The following is a 15,576-nucleotide window of genomic DNA, read 5'->3' as shown; positions in this document are numbered from 1 at the left end:
CTGGAAATGAGTAGTGGGTGAAGAAAAACTTTGTCAAATAGTTGTGAACAAAAACAAAAGAAAATGATCAAAAAGAAACAACAAGTTGGAGAGACATTTCTGACTTCTGTTTTCCAGTTGGTGCTTTCATTTCACAGATAGCTAAACAATGCCATCTTGGAGGCTTTAGCGGATCGGAAAACCTAACTGGACAAAAGGTACTAAATCCCTTAAATAAGTTTCTCAAATGTTCAGTCTATGAAACTTCTTTTGTAGGGTGAGTCACCCCCAAAATATATTTTAATGCCTTTTTCCTTTAATTGCTTTGGCTATAAAGTGGAAAAAAAAGCTCATGGGTTTGTAGAGACCATCAGACCAGTCCCACCTCCACCAGCAGGTCAGAATTTACTACCAGCATAACTAGCTCTGTGGTATTTGTATTCAATAAAGAGATAAAACTCTCTCATGAGCTGCTTTTTTAAATTTTGCTCCTTTTTATTTTTTTTTTTTTTTGAAGCCTACGAGGCACATAAAATGCAATTCTCAGCAGAAGGATGGTAATTGGGAGAAAATGTAATGGATGGTCCACATTCCTCTTTGAAGTTCCCATTGATCAGTGTTGCTGAGACTATTTTTCTAATCCATAACTCAGAAACATGAAGGAACTGCCACTTTATTCTTTGGGTATATGTGCTTCCCCTGCTAAGGAAACAGATCTGGACTCCTGAGAAGCTTTTATTCAGCTTTTTCTTTGCAAGATGGTGAAAAATGGGCAAGAATCAGGACACCAGTTCTGGTGTTGTCTTGAATACAAATTTTCCTGACATTAACTAAAGCAGTAGTTAGTTGTTTGATGATTTCTTTTTTATGTCTGAATTTTGTGTAAGACAACTACATCCAATACCTTCTACTTGAAGAATGTGCTTTCAGCCACTTCAGAGTTAATCAGGAGGTGTTGCCCCACCTCCTCCCCACTGGACAGGCAGCTTGTGTTGAAAAAACAAGCCTTTCACAAACGGGGAGAAGCCATCTGTCCAAACCATGTTTAGGAAAAGGGTGTTTTTAATGCTTCCATTAGTTGAATTCACAGGTAATAGTTTTCATAATGGAGCCAGTTAGTAGGATAAATTTTCATGGCCTTGATTGATACAGATGTGATGGCAAACCAGACGGAGTAGCTGTGGCCACAGCTGTTGGAAAGGTCAGGGAGTCACAGCTGGACACTTAACCAGCACTGGGACCACAGACAGGAATGTCTGTGGAATTGTGTACGTGCAGGAAAAATGTCTTGGTGTTGAAGGTGCCGTTTGCACTGATAAAATAGTTTCTCTGTATGGTCAGGCACTGCCAGGTCTTGATCTCTTTGCATTAAAAATCTCCGCTGAAAAGCCCCCTTTCTCGGCAGAAGTTTCCAAAGAGAAAATACATAGGACGAGGATCTCTCTGCTGGGGTCAGGTAATTACTTCTATGGGGGAAACCTGGTCACATAGAGGGCTGCTGGTTTGGAAGTAACTTCTGGTGGCTAGAAATAAAACTGGATCTATGACACAGAAGTTTTCATATTCTACTGTCCTTTCATTGGCTCAAACATGGAGCAAAATGGGCTCCACATGCCTACTGCTCGAGGGTGAAAACTAGAAGCCAGGAGGTATGTACTCAGGTTCCTGACTACATTTTAATGAGACAGAGAGGGGGAAAATTATACTCCTCAGTGTGGAAATTCTGGGGATCCGGAATTCAGAGTAAGAGCAATTAATAAATAATGAGTAGAGTTGTAAAGAAAATAAATTTTTCAAGGACTCTGGAAAACATACTTAGAGCTGCAGTCTGGAACCTGCAGACAGAGTAATTGCAAGCATCATGTACCTGCTTACATGAATCAGAAGTTTATTAATTAGCTGTTTCTAAAATACCTTTTACAGCTGATGGGATATTAATGAAGTGGCTTGTGTTCCCACCCCAGCAGTTCTCTGTACAACAACCCTCCATATGCAGGGGAGAGCAGTAATGGGAGAAGGTGAGCCTGCCTGTGCAGAGCTGGGGGATGCTCCTGTTCTGCAAGAACAAAATCGTGATTTCTTATGTGGTGAGTTCTACCAAACTGTATTCAAGTAGTAGGGTCTTTTTTAAGGCTTATGTTGAGAATGTGTTGCCCTGTTGCTACCTTGCTACATACCCCTGCTTTTACATTCTCTTTGTGCCAAGAGAAGGTGGTTCCCACTTGAGGACTGACTAATATTTCTTCGTAACAGCCTTTTGGGTGGTTTTGACATCTGTTTTTTTCCATAAATCTCCTCCTCAGTTTAGGAATACTGTTATACCCTTTTCCACAGTCAGACACTTCAGGACAACCTCTAGTCACTGTGGAAGTGCAGAGTTACAATCCAAATGGAAATGAAAACAATTAAATTTATATGACAAGCAGGTATTTAGATGAGCCTAGATTTGTTAATGGTTCATTTCAACCTTTGAACTAAATTAAAAGTTGCTCTAATCTATTTTTAAAGAAATACCTATTTTTCATTTGTAGATGTCGTACTTCATCTTTAGATGGTTTTTCTTAATCTTAAGTGTGGCACCCACTGGCTGTGTTTGTACAAAGCACATATGCTTTTTTATACCACCATAGATGAGGATTCACACAAACCTATGAGCGAATGTGTGGCCTAAAAGGTAGATTTAACAAGCAATTACTTCCACGTCTCTTTTGAAAGTTGACTCCTGTCTGTTTAGTGATGATTGACATTAATTACGTGGTGCTGGCACATTCAGCACCACTGCACTTACAGGATGGATTTTGGGACCTGCTTCTTCTAGTGCCCCTCCGCAACTTCACTCATGGTGGCTGAAAAGGACTGGAAAACCAAAACCTGACTTTGTTTGTGGCCCTGTGCTAACGAGAGGCAATATAAATAGTCAAGACAGAGCATGGAAAAATAGGGGGAAAACTGAATGTAGAGAAAGCACATGAGGCTCTTGTGGTCTGAAAAGAGAGACTGTGTTTCTCTGAGCTTTCAGGTTGCCTTGACAGCTCCAAGCAAGATGACAACGGATGTCCTGTAAATATTTAAAGATGGAGTCTGACCCTCTCCCCTTTTGGTGCTACACTGCATAAAGGTAAAGACAGGCAGCGATCTTCCAATGTTTAAATATGTCAATTCTGAAAAGGTAGGCCACTCCTGTCATAGAGGCATTGGGGGGTTTTAATCAATATGTGACAGTCTAATGCCTGCGTTATAAAATCTGTGTGTTATTTCTGGGATGCTGCTTAACTTCATTAGTGGAAACTGGTCAGACACAAAGGTGGCAGGGTTTTCCCTGGTGGTGTCAGCTGAGGCCAGTGTATTGCTAACATATGTTTGTATTCTCTAACATATATTTGTTCCTCTTCTCTAACATATATTTGTTTGTCTTTTCTAACATATATTTGTCTTCTCTAACATGTATTTGTTTGTTTTCTTTCTGTTTTTTTATTCTTTTGAAGCTTGCTACATGTGGCAAAGGCGTAACTGCTATTCTGTTCAAGGTGGATACTGACATTAAGCGTTACTTTCAGGCTGGAATAATCCTGAATAATCAGTGAACTGAATAATCAGTAAGGTCTCTTTTGCATGCTACTTTGCAAAAACTGGCAGGGAGCTTCTTATGTGTTTTCACAGAGGATGGCATCACTTCCACCACAGTGGGCAGCAAGGCTGAAGATGCTCAGAGAAAATGCTACAGGCGTTTCTTTATCATCTTCGCAGTCTTGTGTTGCTGTACAGATGTGCAGCACTGACAATGAGTTTGCCTTTTCTTCTGCTCCCATCAGTGGGAAATCCAGTGCTTTTTGGTGTAATCCCAGTACAGTACTCTGTGTTTCCTGTGCAGGTGTGGTGCAGCCTTTGAACAAAAAGCCTTTGACCTTGCATTCCACCTTTTCTGCCATCTCTCCTCGTGCTGGTCATGGACCCAGGCCTGCAGGAGAAGGAAGCCCTTTGCTTCCCTTGAAGGAGTGGGATTTCCACAGCTGCAAAGTTGTGTTTCTAAAGCGGCTTGTATGTATTTTGTTGTATTCAATCTGATTCTCAGTATGAATTTATTTCATTTCTGAGGGTTCTTCACCCAAACCTGTCCCCAGTAAGGTTTTAAGAGATAGGAAACAAACTGAGTGGGTGGCTGAAGGAATGGGATCTGCTGGCCAGTGCTGCTTTACATGTACTGTTATGTGTAAAAAGCTGTGTAAAAGCAATGAAAACTGAACAGAAGAACTGCTTCTGTTTCTGTTGTGGGAATATCATGAAGCCAGGTTTCCCCAACAGTCACTGCTGGTAGAAAGACAATGGGCTTGTTGTACACTTGCAATGACATGGGCTGTGTGACAAGGGGTGGGTTTGGTCCTTCTTGGCATTCCCAGCACTCCTCTGCAAGCCTCAGACTGGGGAAGGGTGGAAGAGGGAGGTGGGACATGGGAAGGCAGCGAGAGCTTGCAGCTGGTGGGCTAGCAAGTGTGCACAAAAGTAGGAAGGGAAGTAAAAAGAACAGAAAATGAGAGAAAAAAAAAGACTGTAAAATGTAGCACATGAAGAAGAGAAAGATACTGGCATATTCTTCACTCTTCAGATTAGCTCAAGTAGATGTATATAATGGGTTTGTTTCCATTTGATATAATAGGCATTGGCATTTGAATACTGATTAAGGTTTAATGGTTGAAACCCCTTGCAGGTGGGATGAGGGTAGGGAGGTGCAGCCCAGTGGGTGACCAGATGCACTCAGGCAGCCCAGGAGGAAAACTCCTATTGTAAAATTCAGTCTGGGAGTTGTACGTGTACTTGCAATGTAGCATGAGTATGTATTGATTAGGGCAACGATGTCATTTTGTTTTGTGCTGAACAATCCAGCATTTGGAATTGAGACCTGTCAGGAGCCAAATGACTTTGCAGAGCAAATTGAAAAGAACAGGGCTATAAATTGCAAGGGAATTCACTTCATGGTTAACACTTGGGCGTGCTGTGAGAAACAGGACTGTACACAAACTGCCCTGCCATGCAAGTCCCAGTCAATGTGCTGACAAAGTATCCTGCTGAACCCCAGTGACTCGCTCAATATTTCTTAAAATAGCATCATTTAGGAGGCATGGGAAGGCATACATTTTCACCTTAAGTGATGCATGGATAGGAGGTATTGTGGAATTACTAAGGAGTCTGTAGATGAGCTTTGTAGCAGTCTTACTGCATTTACTTCATATATATAGCTTAAGTGTATTGAAATGGCTGTAACTGAAAAAGGATCTACTTGATACATATAACACCATTTCCCTTCTCCAGTATGTATTCTGAAAAGTGAGTACAATATTTTTTCCTAAGTATAAATCCAGGAATTGCCAAAAATCTAGTTCAGTACATAGAGGAAACTAATAACTCTCTCCAGCAAGTTCACCTTGCTGTGCTGGTCACAAACCGTGTGCCACAATCACTTGGTGTGCAGCATCTCCACATTCCATGGGCTCACGTGGATTTTCAGGAGCCCCATATCTCTTTGTGCACTTAAGTACCAACCACCAAACTCTTCCTGAAGGTCTTGCTCAGCTCCTCAGGCTGAGTCTTGGGCTGGATTATCATCCCCTCCAACTCTCCGCATGTGTTCTCTGCAGTTGTCACCCAGCTCAGCTTCCAACCACCACCTCATACTTCGCACTTAAGCACAAGATGATGTTTGGAGAGATACTACCATTTAAAAAGGCAGTGGCCAAAGAGTTTTAATGGTTTTGCTGTTTACTCTTGGTCAGTTAGAAAAATCAGGAAAAATGAGCAGACACTCACAGAGAGATTTGATGGGCCAAAGGAACCATTTGGAATGGTACTGATATTGGTTGGGCTGATTGGTTGGGCTGGTGGTTGTTAAAAGCAGTTCTGAGCAAGGAGTACATTGCAAATATAAAGCAAGGCTTTGGATACTGTTTGTGAGTTCAGGCATTCAGCACAGCAGCCAGCTTTTACAGAATTCCTGCTTGACAGCAAGCCAAGCATCGATGAAGCAGCACCGCAGTGTCATTAAATTTACAATACTAATGGGAGTGAGAGCAGAAGAAGTTACACAATTTAATGGAGGGGACTTACAAATGCAGTAGATACAATTTCAGTAATTATTTAGATCCCTGTAAAACCTTGTTATCCCGGTTTACACTTCCTTAAATTACAGATTATCTTTCCAGCCAGCATGATTGTGTCACATTTCAATCCAAGGGCAATTTGTCCTTTACAGGGAGGGGACCCATGAGTGCTCTAAAGCCATAATTCCCCCTTTCTTCCAGCCTCAGGAGGGAGCCAGCTCTGGTGAAGGGGGGTTCATGCTCCCCAGCTCCCCAGCACTCCCCAGCCTCCTGCCATGTGTACTGGGAATTTGGGGGAGGTCTGGGGGTGGGGGTGAAAACCACTAAGTGTAAGGAGACATTTGGACTGATACTTGCCAACTTTTCTGTTTTGTAAATTCTATAGGAATTTGAATTGCATGATATATTTTCACTTGCAAATGTTCCAGATTTGTTATTTTTCCATTTTCCACATTTTTTAAGCTTATGTCATTGCATAATGGTGTTGGGTTTTTTTTACCTCTGTCCTTGTGGAGGAATAAGCAGATATGAGTATCTCAGGAATAATTCCCTTGCAGCAGCAGCCTATCCTTGCCTGAAGACAAAATAATCCAAGAGATGTTAGTAGTTTTAATTTCCAGTTGTATAAGAGCTGATGCTTCTGGAAAGGTGTGATCTTTAAACCTGTAATAAACTCAGATGTCTCTCAACAGAGCTCTGTGGGAGCTCCGTATTTGTTAGAGGAGCAAAATATTGGAGCTACCAGATTGTTTTGAAATACAGTACTTTGTGGAAGAGCAACTGGAGAAAAATAAGCAGATGTTAAAGTGAAAGGACTGCAATGCATTTCAGTCCTGGGCTGGTTTATGCTAAGAAAGGGCAGGAGAAGCAAATGGAGGGCTGGAAGGCAATATTAGACAACAGTAGGAGATGTTTAGATAAACAATAAACAACCTGCTGAGCACAAGGATTAAGATAACAGTGGGAGAGATGTAAAAAGAGATTAAGAGGGGGGAAAAATGTAGTAAAATGCTGCAAGGATCTCGTCCTCAGCTTGCGCAAACTGGATTAACTTCCTTGCAGTCTAGGACCGCCAGCTCACGGGATTGTCCCCAGCTTCTGGGGGCAGCTGATGCCCTCATGGCCAGCAAGGAGTTTCTCCTAATTGGTGGTAGAAAACACAAGCAAAATTGAAACTGACAAATGCTACGGTGGGGAGGAAGAGAGAAGGAAACGAGCTTTTTTTTTTAATGCCAGCTGGTGCATCTTCTTCCATGGAAGAGGAGGAGGAAGAAGAGGGGGAATAGGAGGCGAAAGAGAAAGAGGAGGCTGGTTTTTCCATGGGAGAGGAGGAGGATGGAAAGTTACTGAGGGAACAGTTGTATTTCCTGGCATGACGTGATGGGGGAATTTGATCATCTCTTGATAACAGCAAAAAAGTTTTGCAAAAAATCTGTGCTAGTGTAATAAAAAAAGACGTCAGGATAGTGGAGTTCTGTGCCCTTAAAAAGGGATTGGGATAAAATGAGTGTAGCATTTGAAGGTCCTTTGAGGGAAAGCGCGGTTAGCGTAGCAACTCTGCTTTGCATCCAGCCCACTGTGCACCACATCACAAGCAGTGACAGAGCAGTTATACAGGGACAATTTTCTGTTACTTTTTTCCTTCCCTTTTTTTCTTTTCATTACATTCCACTGCTGGAAATACTCCTAGGATACTGAAAATAAACAATATCTCTTTCCCTACCATTTACCAAACACTGCTTCTCATTTACAGAAGCTCCTGCCCACACTAGGTGTGAGGAGACCTGGAGATACCACCCGCACCATCTGGTGGCTGCCTCACTTTTGCACTCCAGGCTCTTTGCAATCACATTAAAGAGCATTTCAGTGGGAAAAGCAACATTTCCACCTTCTTTCACTGATTTAAGCTTTCCTGTTAATGGCACACATTTTCCTTTCCACTGTGTGCAATATAAATCCAGTTTTAGCTTTGTGCGATGTTCATTGGGCTCTGTGGGCTATTGTGAAGTTATTCCACTGTCGCTGAGGTAATTTGGATCTTTTCCTATTACTTGTCTCTATTCTAGGGAATAAACATGCTGGCATTTTCTGCAGATGTGCCTCCTGTACCGAAAAATCCCCCACAGCACCAGAAATCAGTGCAGGCACAGAGGATGGAGGTGGAAACATTCTGAAAATGCCATGCTGGCTTTTCTGCAGTGATGGTGTTGACATTTTGCATATAGTTATCAATACTACTGTGTGTGTGCTTCAGGGGTGAAGCTGTCTGACAGGGGAGGTTTCTTGGGGTGACCAGCAGTGCTCCCAGCCACCCCTCTCAGCTAGTTGCTGTTCTTGATCTTCTTTGTCTAGGACGTTTCTCCCAGTTGCCATTCTCACCCCCCTCTTGTGTTTTATTTAGAGAAATTGCTATTCCAGTGCGTTATGATGAACGTGATCTGGTCACCATATTTAACGTGCCCTTGGATAACATTTAAATACGTAACGGCAAACCAAGCTGTGATAGCTCTCACAGTGAGTCAAGAGCAAGCTCATTTGAAAAAGTACTTCACTAGGAATTAAAATAAAATTTCCATTTTCCACAGTTACATTCTGATTCTAGTTGTCATTAACTTACTCAAAACCCCATTTGGTATTTCAAACTTTAGTAAATCATTGTGTCTTCCAATTAACTTTTATACTCCAGACAACATAATGCCGCTAATTTCATTCAACTCTGTTGTTTAATAAACATCTAAACAATTCCTTATTTCTGAGTCATGAATAAATGTGCAGTTATATTATCATGTGCACGTGGTAATGGGCAGAAGGAAAATTACTGAAGGGAAATTCATCTTGGTTTTTTGGTTTATCAGCTTCGGAGGAGCGATACTGTGTGAGTGATGGGCACAGCCAGGGAATTAGACAGCCTTCCCTATCACACACGCTTTATTTGCAAGGAGGTTTTTTTCGCTGTCTAAGCAAAGGCACTCCAGGGGTCAGCTGGATGCTTAACAGTTCAGAGAGTGAAGTGGATGTAGTGGTGACTGTAAGTGATGATTATTTCCATCAAAGAGATAAGTCAGGGGAGCTACAACACTGGAACAGCAGTTGGAGACAGGCTTCTGAACTCGCACTGTTCTGGGATCAGCTGCATGTGCACACAGTGGGCCAAGCTAAATTTAAGTAATATGGCCTGTTAAAGTGATGTGAGCTAAATAGTACTATTTCAGTGATGGAACTATGATTTTAGATTATTTAGTATTTAAATATTGAGAGGACATGCCTGTTGAGGCACAGTTACGATCCCAGCGTCCTAGCAGATGCTGCCATAGCACGGCCACAGGCTGGCCCAGAGAAGGGCAGTGTATTTGAACAGAGGTTTTCTCACCAATGCTCTCATTAAAGCTGGCAGGTTTTTAACACTGGCAGTTTTTACAAGGTGGTCAGCACACGTGTGAGTTTTTCTGCCGGTGTAATAGCAGAGGGCTCTGTGTGCTCAGGGAGGGTCATGGCCCTGCATGGCCATTGTTCCTCTGTAGGAGATTGCTGTGTGCTGGTAGGTGACCTGTAGAAGACATTATCAACATTGAAGAAATGTCATTCCTTCTGATTTTTCATTCTGAATATTCTCCCCAGAAGAGTTTGAGCAGGTGTCTAGTCAGGGAGGGGAAAGACTGCTGTGTAACTCACCAAACTGATCACACTAGAGTGTGAAAGCTCAGCATCTGTGGCCTTCCCAGCAAACAGATAAAGCGTGGTAAACCCATTCCAGTAGCTAGTGTCTTTGAGGAACATGATCTCCTCAAAGGATTCCTGGAGCAGAAAAGAAGAAAGATTTGATACCTTGAATGCTTGCTAACTACTGACACATAGCCGGGTTGTGGGATGCAGAACCCCATCTCTGAGATGGAGTATTTCTATGGCAGGTGACAACCATGGCCAGGAGCATCAGTCAGTCTGACCACACTGTGAAAAACCTTCTGGTCCATTTTATGCCTAGCAGCAAAAATGTGTGTATGTTCATAAAGTAAGGAAATACAACAGTGCCTGAACTGTGGGAAGAGAGCTACAGAGGCAGTGCTGTAGCAGAATGTAAGCAGGCCATATTGGTCAAAATAAGTTTATTTAGTGGTCAATGTTCTGATGTTTTTCTCAAATGTATTTGCAGAGCTATTAAAAGCTGTGTTTAATCTCTGCTCCATTTGCAATCTGATATGCATTATGCTTCTTCCACAAGGAGCAAATGCAGTTAATGGCACTGGATGGCTCTGCCTCTGCACTCGGGGAGGCTGGACAAGGTCGCCTTGTCCAGGGCTGCTCTGCCAGGGAAATCTGGAGACATCTCTGAACCAAAGGAAAACTTCTCTGAATTAGTAATGACATTTTATTTTTAAGGGACTCAAACTCAGGCAGCATTTTAAAAAATGAATCATGATTTTAGGTGATTTATTTCTGCATGGATGCTCAGAACTGCCTGAAAATTGTCTGTTAAAAATGCTTTAACTTCTGTCTCTAATGGAGGTGCTCAAACTCACTAAACTGTTTGGCAAACACTGGATGTAGTGTCTCATCCTCCTGATTATATCCCATATTTGCATTTCCTTGAACAGATAAAAAACAAATTGGCAATGAACAGCAGAGCTAGAGCAGGAATAACCAAACTGGGTTAGAGAAGTACTGCTGGTTTGGAGATGGCACACTGCGGCCGCAGACACACACCCAGGCCCTTTGCAGCAGAGCACCCCGCGGCTGACTGGGGATCCCAGTGCCACTTGGGGTCAGACAGAGAAGCAGGGTCTCCAGCCTAGTTCCCACTGGGTCTCTCTGGGGATGTGCTGATGGGAGCAAGTGGCCTGGCTCAGCATGGCTCAGGTGCAAGGTGCTGTGGGAGTTTTCTGTCCTTTTCATTTATTTCATCAGAAGGATGTAAGCCAAGGTTTGATATTTTAATACTTGGCCTAATATTAAGTAGGGAAATATAGCAGATGTCCTTCATAAAGATGTAAGTAATCTCTACCGGTCTGTTATTAATATGGATAGATTGACTGAATACATTTTGCCTCAGTGGCTCTTGAGAAATGAACAGTTTGTTTCCAGTCATTAAAATAATTGGGTGCTCTGTCTACTCTGCTAAGGGCACAGGTGAAGGGCCAACTGAGCTCAGCATGAGTGAGGGTGCAAGCTGGCAGCGTGTCCCCTCCTCACCAGGATGGTGTACATGTGTGCTCCCGCCCTGTGATGGAGGCAGTGCCACTGCCGCACCACCCGTGGCATTCCTAGTGGTGCCAAAGCCCACCAGAGGCCTGATGAAATCCAGGGGAATGCAGGGCTTAAGTAGGTCTTAGGTGCTTAAATGGCTTGGAGGAGTTGGGCCCTGGCCCTGCTGAAAGCTCATGAATAACCCACTCATGCTGACCCATTGGTTTTAATGAGACTTCTCCTGTAATAAAGATAGTTCCATAAATAAGTGATTATAGGATTGAGCCATAAGCAATCACTAAGTATTAGATGTAACTCATGGGACCAAGAGAAGTCCTTAGTTTTATTGGAGGCAAGGGAAAAATGTGATTTGCTGGATCTCATTATGTATCACCTTCACTATATAAAAAGGTCTTGGAAAATGTGAGTAAACCCAGTGAGGCCCTGTTATACTGTTCAAGTGATGTACAGATAGGAGGGAGAAGGAGCTCTATAATTGCATTTCTCTTTCTACGTTGTTTTTTTCGAGTAGTTCTTAATCTAGGTCTTTTATCTTTTTTGAAAAAGCAAAGAGACATCCTTGTAATGCTGGTGTTAGGTAGCAATTTCTGTAAATATGCTTGAAATGCACAGAAGTCATCCCAGGGGAACTGCTGAGGCCATGCAAAGCTTTTCTCTGCATCGGCAGTTTAGAGCTAGGTGAGGTTTATATTAGTAGAAGGGCTGGACATTTTTGTACAGGTTAGGAATGTGCTACTAGAGCCAGGTGAGTACAACCATGGTACAAAGCTGCCTTGGGTGCTGCTGCTTCTGCTGCAGCTCTTGTTAGGGGTCTGTAAACCCATTGTTGTTAAAGGAGTGCAGAGTCGCAGCTCTCTGATGAACTAGGCACAGCAAGTAAAGTTGCATTAGGATCTGCTGCTGAAAGCATCGCCAAAAATGAAGGATGCACCAAAAATAAACAGTGCACCAAACTGACTCTGCAATTTTGCATTCTTCTCTCTGAGGTGCAGGAGGAGCACAACCTGGCTGTTGGCTCCTTGGTCCCGGCAGGGCTGCTTACTGTGTTCCACTGGTCCCACTAAACCAAAACCTCGTGTGAACTGAGGTGAAAATCTCTCTGCTCCATGACAATGCAAGATCTAGTACAATGGTGTCCATGCCTTCAGTCGGAGCCTGTAAACATCACTGTGGTACACAGCGAAAGTAAAGATATAAATGGACCTTTTGTTTTATCTTTCAATAAACTACAAATGCAGAAAAATAAAGGTAAAATAAAAACATCCATTCACTTCAATGGGATCAGAGGAGTTCAGATGTTTGGGTAAGTTTTCTTTTACTATTCCCTTCCTTAACTTTGATAGGTATCACTAACTGGAGTTGTAGATTGTGAGGGTTCTAGTGGTAAGCAAATAAGAAGCAATAAAAATGGCTGTTGCAATACTTGTACAATGAAGAGACAATTTTCAGGACAACTATAGTTAAGTAATTATGAACAGGACCAATGTTTCCACTGAATAAATTCATATTAGATTATTCCCTAATTCTAATGATTATTTAAGGGACAAAAGTCATAGAATAATATACTCTAGAAGACATATCTATCTCCAAAGTCCCTGAAACAATGCTTAAATCTTCAGTTATTACTCACCTTTAACATAGTTCTCATCAATGGCACTATAAGCCTTAGAGCTGACACTTTGGATAAGTACATGATACAGTTCAGCTCTAAAACCCTTAACAGAAAATACATCAGGACTTACTGTAAAATTTCATGGAGGATTAGAGAAAATATTAAGTCAATAGTTCTTTAGTTATTAGGGGCTTTTAAAGTAATCAATACTTTCCAACCATATTAGTGCCAACAGTGATGAAAGATGACATTAACATCTAACTCTTCTTTTTTTGATACATTTATGGATATCCTTTCTTTAGTCAGTCCTGCTGGAGTCAATAGCGATACAAAGAATATGGATAGTTTTAAATGTCATCAGTATTGATTTGCTTATTACAGCCAGTTTCAAGTAGAACTTGATTTCAGGAAAAAAATTACTTTTCCATACAAAAGAATTACCGATCACCTTAAAACTTTGGAGTACCACCTGACTTTGCTTATGGTGATCTTCACATTTAGCAGTGTGCTAATGCAGCGAAAACTGGTTTAGGATTAATAAACCCTAAAAATAGGATTAATAGGATTAGTTCTAAGAGTTCTTTAGAGTTACATGACATTTTATGCCCTTAAAGCATTGCACAGACGTTAATTACATTTAATTGATATCATTCAGCCTGAACTTATATGCGTGCAGTTATTAATGATTTAATTATTTTGTCAGTGGAATAGATTCTTTGCCTTTGACTCTGTTTCATAAAATTGAGATGGTCAGCCCGTGTACAGTCTTTAGGCTCAATCCTTTTTATTCAGGCAACTATGGAATACGCTAATATGGAATGTGGAATATGGTCAAATGACAAAATTTCCTGCACATTTTTCTGGTTGTGCAGTTCCCCAAGCCACTTATTTGATTGCAATCAAATACTACAGTTTCAATGAGCCCAACCACACAACAGAAATATTACAAATGTAGCTGTATCTCTTTGCCTGTGATTGCCTGCACTCCAGAAACTAGTAAGTACTCAAGACAGATATATAAAGAATAAAACCCGACGTGCTACAGGAGTTTCAGACTCTATCTGCTGATTCTGTCTCTGTAAACATGCTTTGGTGAAAACTAATGATCTCTCTACCTCTTCTGTTGCCTTGATGCAAGGGATTGAAGTATGCTACATCATCAGGACTACTGCAGCATCGTCAGCCACACATGGCCAGTCCTCAGATGCTCAATGCCCTGACCAGCTCAGTGGCTTCTGCTGAACCTGCATGCTCTTACCTTTGTCTCTCCTCATTTACCCATGCCATGCGTGGGGGAGCCCCAGGCTGGATGGAGTAGTCTGGATGCAGTCTAAGGAGTGCTGGATAAAGGCAGATGTTTCCAACAAGTTATTATCTTCACAGCCTGAGTTATGTGGGGGGTTGTTCCTGCTCAGGCAGGAATAATTTGCATGTGCCTTTGTTCAGTTTGATAAGCTTCTGGTCAGTCTGTTTCTCCAGCCTGTTATCTGTGAATCAAAAGCACATTGACTAGTCCTCCCAATTTGATACTATCTGCAAACTTGACAAGAATGCCTCCTCTAGGCTACTGCCAAAGGTGTTACATGGGACAGAGCTGCAGCTGCAAAGAACTGCTTGACTTGCAACTTCAGAGAGTATGACTTTGTCAGAGCACTGTAATAATTTAATATCTCCATTGAATGGCATCCTTTAGTTCTTTTGTAATTAACAAAATCATAAACATTGTTATCTGATTTAGTCAAGAGTGGCTGTGAGATCTGCAGTGTTTGCTATATATATGTTACAGACAGTATGTGTCAGGGAAAAATAACAGCAGGTCTGTTTAATGTAGCAGTTCTGTTTGAACGTGACTTTTGCAAGCCATTGTTTCTATTGAACTGCAGGGTTTATTTGCATGCAGTGATTGCTCAGCTTCCAAATGAGTGCCAACGAATGAAGAATGGATACATTTAACTGATTACGGAATCCAGAACTGCATTATTTTGGCTAGATTTAAACAACACTGGACTACAATTTTAATCTTGTTTCCAACTGATGTGTACATTCTGATGGACATGGGAACCCAGGCTCTTGCAGCAATTGCCAGCTGGAATGTCCTGTACAAATTATCTTCCAAATGCCTTAAGATCAGCAAAGCTGTTTCACATAGAGTTTGTCCCTTTCTGACCCATTCTGAGGCAGCTGAAAGAAAGTCTCTTACTAACTACTGCCAGGCTTGAAAGTGAAGGAAGCTCCTCCTTAAAAATATCCGTGAATCAACTGCTTTTAGAAGCTCTATTGGGATATATTGCAAAACTACTCCCAAAACCAAAATGATTGGAAAGAGCAAAAAAGTGGATGCAGTATGAAACCACTGAACCAGTCATGCTAAAACCAGTTACTCAAGCAGGTCTTAGCATGAGGCGTGAAGCACTTGATATGAAGTAAATCAGCTGCAGTGCACTTGGAGCGTTTCCAACATGGAAACCTATGAATTATCATCAGCTTTCTAAACCTGTGTTCCTGGCTGATAGTGTTAAAATCCTGTTGTCTCTAGACTGCTCGTACAGAAAGTACCTTTTTCTTACAAACAGTAAACGTCTCTGAAATGTAATGGGGAAGCATCTCCATTGCAATATTGATTCTTGTTCCTCTCACTGCCGTGGCTGGTCTGGGCTGAATACAATTAGATGCGATCCATGTACTCAGGGG

At 41.8% G+C, this 15,576-nt stretch overlaps 1 long non-coding RNA gene across 1 annotated transcript; it reads left to right on the top strand.

Annotated features, from left to right (window-relative positions):
- Positions 1-1,567: 1,567 nt before the first annotated feature.
- On the top strand, positions 1,568-13,865 carry LOC133217000 (uncharacterized). The gene is made up of 3 exons (XR_009726784.1): positions 1,568-2,405; positions 2,999-3,148; positions 12,266-13,865. It is a non-coding gene; the product is annotated as an uncharacterized LOC133217000 (long non-coding RNA).
- Positions 13,866-15,576: the final 1,711 nt, after the last annotated feature.

This window comes from Neopsephotus bourkii, unplaced genomic scaffold, assembly GCF_033783945.1.
Source record: "Neopsephotus bourkii isolate Nb327-2 ecotype Australia unplaced genomic scaffold, CSIRO-AGI_Nbou_v1 NB_1080, whole genome shotgun sequence".
NCBI lineage: Eukaryota > Metazoa > Chordata > Aves > Psittaciformes > Psittacidae > Neopsephotus > Neopsephotus bourkii.
The sequence above is the reverse complement of the archived record's forward strand: the minus strand, read 5'-3'. Positions and strand labels throughout refer to the sequence as shown.